This window comes from Rhagoletis pomonella, unplaced genomic scaffold, assembly GCF_013731165.1.
Source record: "Rhagoletis pomonella isolate Grant_MI unplaced genomic scaffold, Rhpom_1.0 Rhpom_scaffold_00007, whole genome shotgun sequence".
NCBI classification, from domain to species: Eukaryota; Metazoa; Arthropoda; class Insecta; order Diptera; family Tephritidae; genus Rhagoletis; species Rhagoletis pomonella.
In genome coordinates this window covers 35,594,105-35,612,956 of record NW_023458561.1, presented here as the reverse complement: position 1 = coordinate 35,612,956, position 18,852 = coordinate 35,594,105, and positions in this window count along the sequence as shown.

Sequence of the window (18,852 nt, the reverse complement as noted above, 5' to 3'; positions counted from 1 at the left end):
AACTAAAACCACTTGACCGCGTGGTTCAACGTTATCGATTGGTACATTGATTATATTGGGCTATTGGTACAAAATAAAAAATAAAAATTGGACTACAATTTTTTTTTGTAGTCACACTATTGGTACAATACAGCGAACTTCTATGAAAAAATTTGAACAAATTGTTTTTCGTGATTGGGATATAGAAAAATATTTGTGCATTCACATGATTGGGATACAATTTGCACCGAATTTTTAGCAAATGCCCAATCGTGTGCCACTGCCTTAATAAAAAAGGAAATCGATTTTCGAAATCAAGCTCTCTATTTTGACACACATATTAAAATATTATAATACACTTTGGATCAAAAGTGACTTTTGAACTTCTTCACAGGTGGCAACCCTCCGCAAAACTACTTTAGAAATAAAGATTCCTTAAATTTCTCTCGTTTGATACCTCGTTTCATTTAACTTACTCATTAAATTCATTTTGAACTAAGAACTTGGTGGCAACCCTCCAGATATTTATTTTTAAAATAAAGATTTTTTAAACTTCTCTCGATTGAAACCCAATATTTCACTCAACTTGCAATTGCTTCCGTTCGAAGCCCACATTGTTGTAATATTTTATTTAGCCTATTATTGAATTGGTTTTTATTTTTGAAAAGGGTGGCAACTCTGCTTAGAAGATATGCTATCGTAAAACATCCAAATATCCAAACATACAAACTTTCACACCTAAATATAATATTAGTAAGATATCTTCACCATCTGAAAATCTCCTCCACCCAAGATTTTCGCCAACCACTGCACTGCGCTATTATTAGTTTATGCACGTGTGCGTGATCTTTGTTACAAGTCCATAAATAAATCGCTTTTATTAAAAATTAAGTAAAACAACTTTCAATGCGTCAGCGGCAGCAAAGAAGCTGCCAACTCAATTTCATATAAAGGAAGTATAAGAAAGAGGGAAAAATAACAAAAGTCAAAACACAAAGAAGCGAAAAGTGCAAAGTACATAAGCGAAATTGATCTCGCGCTCTCAAACGCGCTGGTGGTCGTAAAATTGTTAATGATTGTGGCGCTGAAAGATTTTTCGCAGCAATTTGCCACACGGAAAAACGTTGATGATGCGGTGCGCTTGCGAATAGCGATGTGTGTGTGCAAGCGGTACGCAAAGCGGTAGGGGCGTGATATAATGAAATAATGCCATGAAGTTTTATTGCCTGAAGCACTTCGATGGTGCAACATGTTGCAGCCAAGTTGCGAGTTTTTTTTTGTTTTGTTTGCGGTGTGCGGTAATGTACGTAGTCAATAGCATCGTGTGTACAAAGGAAAAAAACGCAGGCGCACAAATAGCAAGAAGGCACAAAAGGTATGCGATGGTTAAGGATCCGAAAAGTTTAAAGACCGCAAAGCGAACTTTAGAAAAATATGTTCTACTCTGTTTATAAAATTTTTATATAAATATAAATTTTTTTTGAACATCATAGTAACCATGATAAAAATATAGTAAGGTAGAACCACTGAGAGTTACTTTTAAAATTCACAGACTCACACACACATCTTCATTTTCAATCTCAAGCAACAACAATTTCGAACAATTTCAATTTTTTATTTTCAATTTTATATGATTTTAAAATGTTGGCAAACTTCCAAAAAAAAATCATGGCCGACGAATTGAGAGAACGGTTTTACCTTACTATGTTTTTATCATGATAGTAGCTAGATGAAATATAGGCGAGAATTTAAAAAATAAATTTTAATAAAATTGGTACAACTTTCTTTCTTTGCTAAATTTGTTTGCTTACAAAAGCATTGATCCATCCTTTGCAAGGCCCAATAATCAACGTTTATTCTTCTGAGGCAAGCGAACATACCAAAAGATGATTTTCACTCGATTCTTTTTATGAAAAAAGGTTTCACATGAAAATATTTTTGAACAATTTAGAATTTATGAGAAAAAATAAAAAACTACATTTTACACTTTATAGACCAAATAATTTCTTGACAGCTGCAAACTGATACAAGAAATTTTGATAGAAAAGGCAATTTTCCATTTTCTGAGCGTTTTTTTTCTTACTTTTTCTTTGTTGTAAATATGCGGAAAATCTTTGAAATAAATCTGAAATGTGTACAAATTTTTAACACTTTCTTCACTTCTACAAAATTGTTGGCCAAAATTTCTAAGAAAATAGACTCCTTTTGTTATTACTTTGAAACGGAAGTTTCAGTCCGAGTAAAATTAAGTAAAATTTATAAAAACCAAGACACATTCGGAAGTTATGAATTACAAAAAAAAAATAAAAAATCACATCGATGTAATTTTACAGCAAATGTGAATCTGTTGGATTGGATTCACTTTGAGGTTTCAATAGTTGCTCTAGAAAACTTTTAATTTGCCTCTTTATACATAAAAATGTTTATAACTTCATAATTTGTTGATTGATTTTGGTGATGAATGGTACCAAGTTTTACCCGGAATCAAACATTATTTTCTACTGACTATGAGACTATTTCGATGGCTGAGTGGAAGATCAATCTATCTCAGCAGCCAGTTCAATAACGGCCTATCTCAGAAATCTTTTCAAGAACGCCCTACATCAGAATTTGATCGAAAAACGCTCTATTTCATAATTTTATTGAAAAACACGATATTTAACCCTAATCGTTTGAATGTGTTAGAATGCCGACCGCTGCCGTATATCCGTAAGTTGCCATTTAATTACTTCTTTTGTCCGTTCTACATTTGAATATGCCGCGTTTATTTGGAGACCTTACCACTAAATCTTTATTTGCTTTATTGCTCAAGTTTGCTCTTTCTTCAATTAATCCTTCTTATTCCGTTCCGTTCTATAAATCCCGCTTTTTTTTCTCATTAATCTCAAACAACTAGAAAGTGGAAGATCCATTTTGTAAATGTCTCTTTAACTCTTCCGACTTCAAAAAATGGAGGAGGTTATCAGTTCGTCGGAGTATTTTAATTTTTTTTTTATGTATGTTGCCGCATAACTTTGGACCATGGTATCTGATTTCGATAATTTTTTGAACGAGAAATTAACGACAATCTTAAATTTTTTTATGAAAATTGAAGTCGGTTTTGTTTTTTGCTTAAAAATTACCTGTTTGTTTAATATTGTCTATGGCGAAACTGACTGTTCGTCTCTTTTAAAATTGATTAACTTTTCGATCCTCAAAGTTTTTAAATAGATTCGGAACTAACTTTGCGTGAAATGCCCCAAGTGCTCGTTCTCTTCGTGAAGTCAATGAGATCTCCCATTTTATTGAACTTTATTTTTCATTATCTGAACTGTGTAATAGATATGGCCTCTATATGGCTATAACTATATATATAAACTAGTGCAGTTTATTTATTAAAATTTTTCATTGTTGTCTTTAAAAATCGGTTTTACATACTCTTCTTTTTATACTCTCTTTGGAAAAATAAATATTTACAAATTTATTGTTGGTTCATAAATTATGTAACTCATTATTATGGTTGTTATGCAATCTTTTGGTTTTGTAATAATTCAGTATAATAAAGCAGATATTATGGAAATACTCACAATACAACTCATTACAAAATTACAGCACGTGCTTCATATCATTTAATTAATATTTTCTTATTTATAGATTCGTTGAAAATATTCGCCTATAAATATTTTGTCTCTTAACTTTTATAGCATTATGTATTTCAAAGTATGTACGTACAACACAATACGAATCGGCAAAGCATTAATGTATTTCATTCATTGTGTCAAATTGGTAAATAACTTTTTAATTGAATTAATTGTAAACGAGAAACCGATATCACTTATTTATATATTTGCACTGGTCAATCAATTGTTTGTTAATTTCACCAAATTATAAAGCTCAAAAATATAAAGAAATAATTGTCAAATAATAAAAAAAATTGCACTTATTTATTTACGTGGTGGAGAAAAATTCCGTAGTGATTTTTATGATTTTGTATTCATGCCTTAATAGGTGCATACAAAGTATTCACACATATGTACATACATATGTAGGTACATACGTCAGAGTATAAAATTACAGATATACAGGTACATACATATTTTACCAAAGCATATGCACGTACATATATACATACTACGTACATACGCACGTGCATATATTCACAACTAATGCCCGTAGCTGTTTTTGTAATTATTTGGCAAACTCCTCACTTTCACGCAGAATCCAATTAAAATGCGATTGACAAAAAGCAACGATAAGAAAATAAATCACAGCAATATGTACATACATATGTAAGTATAAAGTGCAAGAAAAAAATTATGAATTTGAAGTTTTCTTGTACACTGCTACGTAGTTTGAAATCATATTTAAGTTATACATACATATGTACGTATATTTATGGGACATTCCAGCCCAATTCGTACACAATTTGGCTTTTTCATCAACCTTTTTTTAAATTTGTATGTTATGGTATCAACTGAGAGAGACCACCCTAATTTCTTTTAAATTTTTCTTTCCTTCAGCGATTTTCGTGATATCGATTTTTGAAAAAAAACCTCCCTTACTTTTTAGGTGTCCATAACCTTGTTGAAAATGGGGCCGCTTTGGACCATTTTTTTAAGATTTCATTTTCGAAATATTTTTGGAATATTAAATCGAAAAAAAATCAAACCCGTATTTCTGTATAATTTCTATAAAATTTTCATATTTTGTATATAAAGATCGATGTTCTTGAAATTTTTTTTCTAAAAAGTCTCAACTCATCCTGCAACTCTAATACTAGTCCGATAAAAGGACATCAATGTGATCTATTTCTTTGCGAATTTTTAAATTAATGATAAACTAAAAAAATTTTGGTTAACTCAACTTTCGATTCCAAAAGTGTTTGAAAATGGAATATTAAAAAAATGGTCTTAATCGTCTAATTTTTCCATTCCGCTGGACCTGCGTTCGAGACCGGTCGCCTCTCGGCAGGCAAGTACAAACCTCCGAGTGTATTCAGCCATGAAAAACTGCTTCCGATGGTCAAGTGCCATAGATCAGATTTCGTGTACACTACTTTTATGGGGTTTGCTGGTTTTGAGTCGAATAGCTTTTCGTCTGATGCAAATATCAGCCTTGACAATTTTCATATTTTCCGCCACTCTAGCATAAAACATGTGACCTTTGAAATTGCCGCGTGGCTCGAATTTTATCCATTTTTTCCCAGTGTGCGGTGGCGATTAAACAGCCACCTGAGTTCCGAAAATCCACTTTTACTTTCCTTGCGACTAAACTCGCAGTTATCAAATAAAAATTTCAGTCTACCGATCTTCGGCCCTAAATTAACTGTACTAATAAAGGCACAGCTTGCTATAGAACTTTTTTGGGGCAATTTGAACCAAAAGCTGCAGACATTGGACGTATGAATAAATCTTTTACTTAAATTTATTTGAATAAATTGAGTAAAAGGTCTGAAATTTTGAGAAAGAGCAATTACTTTATTTTTATTCATATTCAAAGAATTACATAAAATTAAATTTATAAAAAAAAATCATTTTATTATTACATTTTTATTTTTGCTCGTTGATATTTGTATATCAAATACATATGTACATAATCAAAGATGGTAAAATTTTTGATCAGTCAAAACTCATAGATTCTTTTTAAATAAAATTTATATTTTAGAATAAAATTTTAATTCCCATTAATAATCTACCAGCAATTACAGATAAAATTTTTAGCGCATTATTTAATTTTTGGCCAAACGGCTTTGTGTTTGTGCGCATGTGAAGCTCTTAATCGGCTTGACGTCCTGCGCCGCCGCTTCATGAGCTGAATGTAATATGAAAGAGGCTTCCTAAAATTATAGTCAACAACAGGCAATCAACTGTTGTAGTTTGGTTTTGGCATATATTTAATAATATTTTCGATAGTCATATTAGTTTATCGCTTTGGGCTGACATTGGAATTATGAATTTTCACATTGAATTTCAATATCAAAGCAATAATATACATTTTTCCATATACATATATGAGATGTAGTTAACCTTATCAGTTGACGTATTGGCTCGATTTGAGAAATGCAGCTTTATTTTATTTGAATATTATCAGTTTTGTAATGTAATCTCGAATTAGAGGAATATTTTTAGAAGCGTTTGCATTTACAGAGCATATCGAGCCCTGACCGCCAAAATAACGTCAGCGACATTGTTTTCAAAATTTTGGTTTTGATGCAGAAATATTCCTAGAGCATCTACATAGATGCATTTCTGCATCAAAAGCAAAAAAAATGTCGTTTACGTTATTTGGCGCTTAGGGCCCGATATGCATATATATCTAGACAATCTATTTGTACTTAGTACATAAAATGACAAACGCAATAAAAGTAAAAATTTCGGCAAATTTTTACAGTTCAATAATATTTTGAATAATGGCGTACCCTGCATTGTAAGTTTTTTTTATGGCCAAAATACTCACTGGTAACACTTGCGTACATCGAATTCTGTGCTAAGCTAAATTAAATATTTAATTGATGTGCAAAGTGCAAATCGACTGAACCAAAGCAAATTTACCTATTTAAACGGGTCAGTCATAATTCAAAATTACTGAAGCGATAATTTTGTTCACACCAATTTATCGCAAATTACATTTATGTATGTATATACGTACATACATACATATGTACGAACTCTAGTTTAAGTTAGAAGCATAGAATAGAAAACAACGCATGTACACTTATCGACAAAAGAATAGAATCAAAATTTTATTGTTTGCCACTTATGTATGTTTATTTATTTACTTATTTTACATAATTTTGTTTTAAAATGTCATACGCCAACATATTTATAATAAAAAATAAAAATAAAATAATAAAATTATAATTAATAAAATTTACAAACATTTTCATCCAAATTTCAAAATTTTTACTCAGAATTTTTAGTGCAAGTTTCAAGTCACTAAGGGCCGAATTCACAGTGCTTATTTAAATCATTGTTAACTTAACCACCAATAAGAGTTTAACTATAACTTTATATTCAGAGTCACATAGTTAACTATGGAAATTCGTATCGCCTGAGAATATGCAAATTCTAAAAATCAATACTTCTCTATTCAAATTTGAAATTCGATACACAAAAAAAACTTATTTCACCGTTATCAGTGGTTAACTACGCACTGTGAATTTGGCCCTAAGAGTTACTCCTGATTTTTTAGAATATTTTTCGTCAAAGTTGTTGAGCATTTTTTAACCGACTTCCAAAAAAGGAGGAGGTTATCAGTTCGTCGGAATATATATATATATTTTTTTTATGTATGTTACCGCATAACTTTGGACCAGAGGTGGTCCCATACTAATCTGGTTAAGATCCGATCAGTGGATCATGAGATATATATATATATTTTTTTTATATGAGAGTTGAAGTCGGTTTTTTTTTGCTAAAAATTACTTGTTTCCTTTCCTTTCCTTTTCATTAACAAAATTTATTTTTATATGAGAGCAAATGCTCAACACTTTCTACAAAAGAGTTCTAAAAAATCAACGGTCGTTTTTAGCAACTCGAAATTTGCTCTTTGTTATACTAAAATAGAATGGGCTACAAAACTGCGTAACCGAATTTTTTTTTTTAATTCTGAATAAAAAGTTTGAAATTTTCATGACAATTTTGGTTGTGTTTTTTCTGATATCTGAATCGAACTATATTTCAAGTTGAAAATTATTAAAAATGAATAAATAAGCATAGGTTGCAAACAATACCATTTTGAATTTTGCAACTATTTGTTTGTCCACGAGTATATGTGCATCTTTATTCAATTGCAGACATACATATCGTTAGCTTAATTCACAGAGGCCCTAACTAACACTTTTTTCGAAACTGCGGCTTTTCACAGATTTTGGTACGGTGTATTAAAATACACTTTCAATAAAAATTTTAAAGTGTTAGCAACAAAAACAACGGAGTTACATGCCTCTTTTTAAAAAGACCTACCTGTATTTGATACTCTTTTTATAATGTTTTTTGCTTCTCCTGTAAAATAGAAAATTTACTGGTTAGAGGGCCTTTGTGAATTAAGGTGATGATATGTACTTCTTGAAGTCGATTACTATTTAGCAGTAATCAATTTTATGAAATTAAATTCAAATAAGGTATCTCCCAAGGATTTGAGACCTATCAGATCAGCGGAATTCGCTGTGAATAAAAATGATTAAATTATAAAGGTGTCTTTTAAGAACAAAATCATCCTAGTTTGTTCGTTCCTTGATATCGAGGCGGGCGCTTTCAATAATGTGCCACCCGAGGCGATAGTACAATGGCTCAATTATGCATACTTGGCATTGCATAACAGTTGTCACATAAGAAATCTATTAAATGAGCTTTGCGTGTAAGCGGTTACCCAATGTACAGCATTACATACATACATAGAAGTTTGTAGGTTTTTTATTTCTACGTAAAAATTCTATATAATGCAGTGCAAAGTATGCACTGGCAGCGTACCTGTTGAACTTAAAGAAGGTATTGGACTCCTGTTGGCGACCTTGAAAAAGATTTTCACAGCGTTGCTTGCACTTGTTTACATACCACAACCTTAGAGGGTGGTTGATGTTGCCTTTGAACCTAACGCTGGTAAGGATGAATATACTAGCCCCAGAAGCTACAGGCCTATTAGCATGACATCCTTCATGCAAAAATGTCTGGAAAAATTGGTAGAGTTGCGCCTTCGCAGGGCGCTCTCATCACATCCTCTGTCTTTGCATCAACATGCCCATCAGGCGGGGAAATCCTGTGAGAGGGCTTTACAAAATCTTATTGCCAGAATTAGCATTGCCATCAATAGGAAAAAATTCGCCTTGCCACCTTCGATGGCATGTGCAATTCTGCTCTACGTCATGGGGTGGATTCTGTACTGGTAAATTGGATTCGTGAGATGAAACGAATGATTTTATGGTATTTTTAGCCGTTTAAAGTTTACGACATACAATAAATGAAATAAATATTACGTTTCAAACATAAATTAATTACTCTGTATTCTTCTATTTTATTTCAGATCGGATTTAATATATGCGATGTTTTCGTTCGTTAATAATTGGTAAGTGAGCTTGACCTTTTATTTAATTTCTTTGTATAGAATTAAATTTTAACTAGTTTTCCCTCACCCGCTTCGCTGAGTGCATAAAATTTCTGCATATAAAATTAGGGGTAATTTATGTTAATAAAACTCAAAATGCTTAAACTTAGCCAAAAACATTGGAGCTCTCACATTTTTCTTTTTTTAAACGTTTTCAAAATATTTTCAAATTAAAACATTCTTAAACCTCTTGCGCCTGGTATTCGTATTGTGGTACATATTTCAATTACCCAATTCCCCTAAATCAAATTGAATTTGGCTTTTTAAACAGATGGCAACCCTCATACACATGCTACAAAAGTGAGGTATTTTCAAACACCTCAAAGATATTCTAATAAATATTCAAACTAAAGATTTTATAGCACAAAATTTTAAAATATCATATAGTTTGTGTATAATTAAACAAAATTTCCTTTTTAGCAATGTTATTAAGCTTTGTTTCAGAATTTGTTTGGCTTTTCAAACAGTTGGCAACACTTTCAAAATTTGTTTGAACTACAACCTTCTCAAATCTCCTTATGATGCATACTCCAATTACATAAATAATCCCTTTAACTCAAGTTGATTTGGATTTATTAAACAGTAGGCAACCCTACTACAGATCATTTAGGAATAAGGACTTGTCAAACCCATTTCGCTTTAACTTCATAAATAATACGAATTTAATTTAATTTGCTAACAGATGGCAACCATCTGCAAACACCTAAAAAATAGTCTTAATGTTCGGACAAAAGATTATTTGGCACTCTTTCACTCTAGCGTTTCTAAAACGTGTGTATAATTTAGTTAAATTTGACTTTTCTAACAGGCGGCAACCCTATTCAAAGTATTTTCAAGGTACAACCTTCTTTCTTTTTTAAAATTCAGTACTCTTCCACAGATACTTCCAGAGGAATTCAATATGAAAATTTGCCTTTGCATGCCAGGTGCCACGCCTCTTTGTTTGATCTGGTATTTTCATCGCGGAAGTGGCCTTCATCTTCCTCTGTAACCACCAGTGGATGACGCGTGCCTTCTAGACGTTGTATTTTTTCTCTGCAGTGGCATAAAATTCTTCGTCGTGCCAGCTGTCTTTTCGAGATCGGTTAGATCCAATTAGCTCTTGGGCGACGGGACGTATTGAGGTGGTCCCACTATTCACATATGTCGGAAGAGCAGTTTTGAGAGTCGAGCTGGTGCTATCAGTCGGGATTACAACCTCCATTTTTTTGCGTACTGCTACAGAAATATAAGCGTGGCTTCCGTTCCTTACATGATCGATTTGGTTACTCAGGAGACATCCGTTTAGCTTCATGGTTCTTCTCATGCTGAAACCTAGAGATCCAGACTAACATTTGTCAAGCTTCAGTCCGTTCCGACGATTTTTATGCCGTGATGGGCTCAACTTTTATGTGTCCGTTCCCAGTTCTCATAGAATAGCTCTTTAATAACTTTCTCCTTCTATTCCGTCGCGACATTTGAGCAAGTAAACGATATGTTGAGTTGCTTTGATACGGGCTTCCGCGAGGAACACGTTCAGTACTCGGTGATGTAGGGTCTCTCCAACTTAACACTTTGCTCCGGTTTTGAACTCATGGTAGCTCGTAGTAGATATCGCAAGGCCCCACGTGATTCCTGCATTTTCTCATCCAGAGTCTTTCTTGGATGGCGGGTACACCAGCCTTAATGTTCATGAGGAAATTAGCCAGAGACTCCTCCCCCAACGGGAAGCTAGGACAGCTTTTCTTAAATACACATTGATATAGCGACCCGCTTGCAGTCGCATCCCTTGGTGATAATATACAGCCGACTTCATTAGACCCCGAAAACGAATACGTCGCGGCATCTCCGTCAGATTAAAAACCACAACAAATGTTGAGCCATTTCTTTTATTTATTTCAAACACGACCAAAGAAAGCATATAGGGGTAGGGTTTAAGGAATAAAAAATACACCTGTTAATCGGCACAGCACAAAGCTCTTAGCTTTTCGGCTGCGTACGACCGCTACAGCTACAAGCATCAAATTAACTTCTCTTGAGAGAAACTAAGCGCAGATTTGCAGACTAAAAAGACATCTGCATAAGTTGGGGATATGTTCTAATGCTCTCAGTCACACTTTCGACTCACCTAAAATGGCTCCATTGCGCCTTCTCCGTGAAAGTAAAGCCATTTAAAGAGAACGAGAAAAAGGCTCAATGTGGCCAAAGGAACACTACATACACCTCCAAGCTTTCCTTCCGCTTTCTGGGAAGATGAAGTAGGTTCACACGAAGTGTTGTTTAGGGCAGCGAGTGCGATAGATCTATGAGTATACATTTATCTGCTTGGCAACTAGACTCTAGGCTCAAATGAGTTTCTTTCAACAAAAAGTGGATGAGAAGTGACGCTGGGATACAATTGCAGTATTCATCCGTCAAAGTTGGAGTCTGGTTATTATGTAAGAATTAAAATGGGCAACAACCACCCACACAATATTTACAACAGCCACACTGAAGAGCAGTGTTGCCGTTGAGAATTTTCAGAAATTCGCAATCCATAATATTTTTGCGTTTTTTTTTTACTTGTAAAAGAATAAATCTAAGAACCAAAGTCAAAATCAAATTAACATTTATTATAAAGTATTATCGCTGCTCGAATTTTCCGCTGTTGAATTTAAAGAGAAAATAGCGGGACAAAATTTGCACAAAAGATGGTTGCAAACATACACAAAATCGGGTTGCAGCAAGGAGAAGAGATGCATTTCCTTTAAAAAATTGAAATTATGCATTTTTTCGTACTTACAAGAGGAAATATTTTTTAATACCATGGTTCTGTCAACATTTCCTAAAAAAATCTCTGAAAAGGGGCAAAAGTCGGACATAATTTTGGAAAAGGGTCAAAACATCAAAAAGTCGGATCAAAGGCTATTGGCGCTGAAGAGCTTTCAGCAGCCAAAAAGTGGTATTGACCATTGCGCTCGAGTGATTCGAATGTCATTAAGGCGAAGTAGACCAGCAGTGAAGCGAAGACAAAGGGACCGTAGCTTGAAGAAAATTACTTAACTAGTATCGTATTTGATGGCTCTTAAATGTTATTTGTTGGCTATAAGTTTTTGTTGCACTTTGGTAGGCTTTTCCAAGTGAAATGTGATTTAAGCGTCGGTTTTAGCTTTTATTTGCTTCTATGATTTTGCATGCCAGTGCTGATTTAATTACACGCTATGCGATACATGAATTAAAGTTTAAGGTCAGTATTATACATATATTGTTATATGATGGAAAGGGGGTAGATATTATAATTTGTTATGACTGAATATGAGTAGTATGCAAAATGATTTATACATAGTTGTTTTACTACATATATACATACGTACATATTTGCATGCTTTTTGGCCAGCAGCGGAGTGCTTATATACAGGGTGATTCAATAAGACCACTGACATTATTTTGTAAATAGGACGCCATCAAAATAGGCAAAATGATTTTTGTTTTTAGCCTACCGCAATCACAAGATGGGCATATCAGAAATTTTCACGTATTTTTGGCATAGTACCGGCTGTACATTATTTACATATACGGCGTATTATTTCGTTCTTCAGCTCTGCAATCGCCTCAGGCCATACTTTTCACGAAGCCCCCTAAAAACGAGCTAATGGTATCAAACCGTAAGATCTGCCATTTGACCTCTTTTTTGAGGGATAATGCTTCCTAGGAACTTCGTTCCAATGGGGCCATTGTTTCAAGCGCTTCGGGAAGAGCCCTGGGGACCAGACACTTCGGATGGATCATTAAATAAATGCAATTAAGTAGCACGGCCTCAAACCAGGTACAAAGTAAAGCAACAGTATATTGATACCTGAGTGGAAAATCGACCTATCTCGGCAGCCAATTCGAAAAACCTATCTCATAAACGTTTTCAAGAACGCCCTATCTCAGGAAAAAAATAAAGTTTTGAAGTAGGGCGTTCTCGAAAAATTTTCTGAGATATAGCATTTTGGAGATGCCGGTTTCCAAATCTCAGCTAGTTAAGGAATGAAAAATAGAATTATGCTCAGTGTTATAGAAGGTAAGGGCTGATGAATTGACAAAGACAGGAGCCTGTTTGGAGGAATCTGCAGCAGAGGCGATGGGATGTCCTCTTAGAATAATCCAAAGAAAAATATACCTTCAGATGTACAGATTTGCAAGATTCCTGGAGAACTGTATGAACTTATGAAAGCAAGCGGTACCGTCCTGTTGAAACCACCTATAGTCCAAGTCGTTTTCATCTCATTCAGGCCATACAAACTGTGTTATCATGTCACAATAACATTCATTGTTCACCGTAATAGCGTTGCCGGCATCATTTTCGAAGAGTACGATTTAATGACTCCGCCAGTTCAAAAACCACCGCAAACAGCGACTTGTGGGTGCATAGTTTTTACTTGATTACAGTTCACTAAATGCAGACGTTTAGTTTGTTAACTTATCCATATGATTGCTTATGATGATCTTTTTTTTTCAAATATTTCATAAAACGTTTCTATAACTTTTACGCGTTGTTCAACTGCTCATCGCTGCATGACTAAGTTTGCCAAAGCCTGTATTACGAAATTTATGTAAAAAATTAAAAAAAATGCATATAACAAATATTTGCTGGCCAAGATCTGCATCACCCTTTGAATGCTAAACACACACAGATTAAGCGTCCATCTCACAGCATTCCTTTCTTTATTTTTAATATGTATTTATGTATCTGGGGGCCCTCTAAATAGCATAGAAAATTTAATGAGCATAAAATGAAGACTTAACCAGCAATTAGCCATGGCTTAATTATTTGTTAGTTGCAAAAGTTTTATTGGGGAAGCGGTAATAATTAGATCAGCTTGCAACTTACGCCCACATAGCTGTGCATGCACTATATACTTACAGGCAATATGAGCTTATATGTACAAATACTTGTCTTCCATATACATACACGTATCTACTAAAGAATGTGGAGCCAATTTACTTGAAATTTGCACTTATTAAAGAAAAAATGTTAAATGTTGAATTAAAAATATCTAAACTTAACTATGAATATAGATATGTATTTATTCGAGTATGTACATACATACAGTCGTATTAGGGCGATTGACTCTGTCTTTTCAAACGGGGTTTAGCTGTGTTTTCCTAAATTTTCCGGCGTTATTTCTTTGTTTTAATCGGGTTTTCATCTAGAATAATTATACCGCTCCATCTTAAAATTTATTCGATTTTTTTTACCTTGTTGAAACCGCAAACACCATCTTGCACATGGCATTCATTTAACAAACAGATAAAAAGATAAAAGATTAAAAAATCCAACTTAGATAAAGACCACTACAAGAATGAAAGTAAAGGTGAGTGCGTACATAGATAATAAAAAGGATAAAGGCAAAAGTAAAAATAAAAACAAAGATGCGTAAAGATGAAGGCCAAAATGAAGATCAAGGTAAATTTAAACAAGATGAAGAAACTAATAAACATAAAGGGAAATATGTAAACAGATACTCAATTTAGGAAATATTTATTTCGGAATTTTAGAGATTTTCGGTCTTCTCGGATCTTATCGATATAAAAATCTATTTTTATTTATTTAATTTGTTACCGATATTTATCGATTTGATAGAAAAAGACAAAAAATATAACCTTAAGCAAAAGCAGATGTACATATGTATGTATGTACATACATATGTATATTGATTATGAGACAAACTAGATATGTAACGTAAGTTTCACTTCTCCAGTGCGGTCCAGGCGTACTTACCTTTTCTGTTTTTTTGTATACATATGTATGTACGTACTTATGTTTTTCAAATTGGAGCAATTTTGTGAGGCACTGAAGCGAAACGGTGCCCTGTAATTCTTTTGCGAACTAAAAATGTTTAGATTTCTTCATTTTTTCTCGTAAGCAACTAACTTTATTTATCCGAATCTGCGTTGGATTTTAATTACTTTGAAATGCAGTCGGCTTAAAGAACTTCAAAGTCTGTACTTTACTTTGCTTTTTAATGTTTCGGAGATACAAAAAAATATATATACTATAATTTTTGCATGTTGCCTCTGACGGGAAGCTAACAAATAACAGCAAGCATCTCTGGACGCTCAGCTATAGTGAGACGTGTACAGGTGCTCTTAAATATTCGGTTTTAATTATGTACAAGCAGCAAGTCGCTTGTCTCACTCTGCATTGGATTGGAACTACTTTGATGCATTTAGTTTAAAATACTTCCAAAGTAGTTTGTGCGAGTTTGTTTGGATCTCTGTTACTCAATCGTACATAAATTCGGCACGTCGACAAGGGACCAATCTATTCGAAAAAAGCATATTTATGGTCCGATTTGCTTGAAATTTGGCACGTCGAAAACTTTAACCTGGATTAACATATAGGATCCCTTTTACGAAATACAAAAGTTTAATACACTTTAAATGAAGCGTTTTAAATAATAATCAATAATAATAAGAAGTTACTTTTCATTTCTAATAAAGTATATAAAAAATAAAAATTATTTTCACTGTAAGCTTCCTAGAAAAATAGTTTTCATTTCCGCTATTTGGAACTAATTTTCCAATTTAACACGACAGTAACTGAAAATATTTTACAGCAAATTTTTTATTTAAAAAACGCAACAAATTGTTCGATCAAACTTCTTGAAGTATAGTTCTGCCTTCTTTCTGTATAACCGGTAAATTCTGTGATGGAAATGAAAATCCGATTCTGTTCCTGATATTCATTAATGATATTTCTTCTATAATAAAACATTCAAAAATTTTAATGTATGCTGATGATGTGAAACTTTTTAAAACATTGTCCTGTATCGAAGAAAGGTCTTCAACCAGCTGTTCAACCAGCTGTTTATTCAATTTCAAATTATAATCTGGAGCAGGTATCCAATTTTGTCGATCTTGGTATCACAATGGATTCCAAACTCAATTTCAACCATCATATTAATGTTACAGTCAATAAAGCCAAAGGCGTGTTTGCATTTGTAAGGCGATGGTCAAAAGAGTTCAAAGATCGTTATATTACAAAAGCTCTTTTTACCACTTTAGTTAGGCCTATACTAGAATACGGATCTATTGTTTGGAATCCCCGCTACCAAGTTCATTTAGAGAGGATTGAATCAATTCAAAAACCATTCTTCCTTTTTGCGTTGCATGACTTTGACTGGGATTCAGATTACAATCTCCCCCCTTACACAAGTCGTCTAAAGCTCATAAATTTGCCTACACTCGCAAGTCGTAGAGAAATGCTAGGTATAATATTTATTGTAAAATTTATGACAGGCTTGATTAATAGCCCGGCCCTTCTGGCTAAGGTAAATTTTAATGTTCCTTCTCGAGTGTCAAGACACTTTCGACCTCTATTTTTAAAGCCATGCAAAACTAATTTTAAACTAAACGAATCATTCCGTGGTTTATGTCAAGATTTTAACTGCCATTCCAGCACGTTTGACGTATCGGACTCGATTTTTACTATAAACAAAACTATCATTTCCACTCTCAATAATTGAAATACTATCTTTAGCATATCCAATCAGCTGATGAATTTGATTCTGTAGCTGAATAGTTTTAGATCTCGACACTTAACAAACTCCTGTTTCCACTACTCGGCACCAAAAAACTAACAAAAAAAAGGTTCCGTACGTCATGCGGACTGTGCCCCTCGTGTCGGTTGGGCGGGAATGGAGGGTAAAAAGCCGTTGGGATTAATTAATTAATTAAAAGTAAAAGATAATTGAAACACGAAACGTTAGCACGCAGCATTTCCTTCAAAGCAGTTGATTTCCAACTACTTTTTAAATTGGTACATTTTTGAGACTCTGTTTTTTCCGACAGGGTAGCTATGAAAAATATGTTTATGCTAGTGTTCGCACAACAGTTGAAATTCAATCAGTTAAATTAAGAGTTGAGTTGCGTTGAGTTGTGTTGAGCTGAGTTTGGTTGAGTTAAGGTGAGTTGAGGTGTGGTGAGAGGAGTTGATGTAAGGTTAGTTGATGCGTGATAAAGGGTGGTGAGGGGAAATCCGTTAAAGAAAAGAATGTTTAACATAATATAACATAACCTAACACAACATAACAAATCAAACATAGCAAACGTAACATAACACAACGTAACATAACGCAACATAACATAACAAAACATAACATAAGACAAAAAACACATAACATATAATAAAGTAACATAACAAAAATAACATAACACAGCAAACTTAACACAATACAACATAACATAAAATAAAGTTACATAACATAGCATAGCATAACATACCATAACACAACGTATCTCATCCTTTATTTTTACACTTTTCAAATTGTTTTTTTTTTTCGAATAACTCTAAAACCAGTTTTGGAAAAAAGTCGTATAAGCAAACACCCTAATACATATCGTCGTTTAAAGTGCAAAACCGCGTATCAACAAATTCAAAACCGCGCATCAACAAAATGCAAAACCGCGTATGTGAAGTTGTAGAAATTATTTTCTATATCGTAAAAATACTCATATTTCAAAATGGTTCTCTTTTTTATAAAGCAATCGCATTTCTGGCTAGTATATTTTAGGATGAATGGATAAGGATTGAAACAAGAGCTTGTGTGAGCAAATCCAATTTTTGACAGCAAATGTCAGTTACGCGGTTTTGCAGAATGACGATACGCGGTTTTGTACTTTAAACGACGATATGTATGTATATAATCTTGTAGTCAGATGAGACCAGTTTTGGTTTTAATTATTTTGGTTCTTTAATGTTTATAATTTTTTTTATATATAAAAGTCACACATTACATAACCACAACAACAAATATCCTCATTTCAAACATCGTACAAAAATTTTAAACTTTTTTTCAGAATTTTAGTAAGTTAAGCAAATTTCAAGACGCTAGAAAATCGCGTCGATTAATACAATCATATTTTTTTTTTTTGCTGACAGTGTTGTGAATTTTCTTCCATATAAAACTAATTTTCGAGCATACTTTGTATAGAAGAAAATGCACAACACCGTCAGCCAGAAAAAATTATTAAAAATCAACGCAATTTCCTAGCGTCTTGAAATTTGCACTAAAATTAAATGAGCTATTGAAATGCATACATAAAAGTTTTCTCATTATTCTGAAAAAAAAAGTTTAAAATTTTTAGGAGTATGTAGTTGTTAAAGTTTGTTGAATTTTTATAATTTTTGTACGAAGTTTGAAATGTGGATTTATGTGGCGCTAGTTATACATACATATATGTATCTGGTCAAAATGTCGCTTAACTTAACCAGCTGACTATAAGTGTATATGTTTGTATGAACGAATTTCATTTTGCATAGTTTTAAAATCAAATTTAATTGACTTATGGTGATTTCGTTCCTACCGAAAACTTTACCAAAGGGTGAGAAAATTGTGTGTACGTTTTTTAAAATGTCACACTCTTGTAAGGCAAAAAACGACAATATTATGAAATGCGTGAGCCAGACAAGGACAAGAAGGCAAAAACATGCCTTTTCACAGGGTTCAGTGTAACATCAAAGACATTTTGCACCGGGGAAAGGCAATGTTTTTTGGAAGAAACCGAATTCACCATTAAACAAGTAACATAAATATACTAAACATGCCTTTTGGTTTGGTTTTTTCGCAAGCATTTTAAAACAATTATTGTTTTGTGGTGAATGTGAAACTATTTTATTAAAATAAATAAATACAAAAAGGTAATCGGAGAATTTTTGGCAAACTTCGTTCATCACTTGCTTTTTGAAGAATCAATTGACTTCTTGCAATAAGGTTTTCATATTGCAACACCTTAGAAAATATTTCTCAAAGGAAAATATTCTCTCTAAATTCCTTTTACTAATTG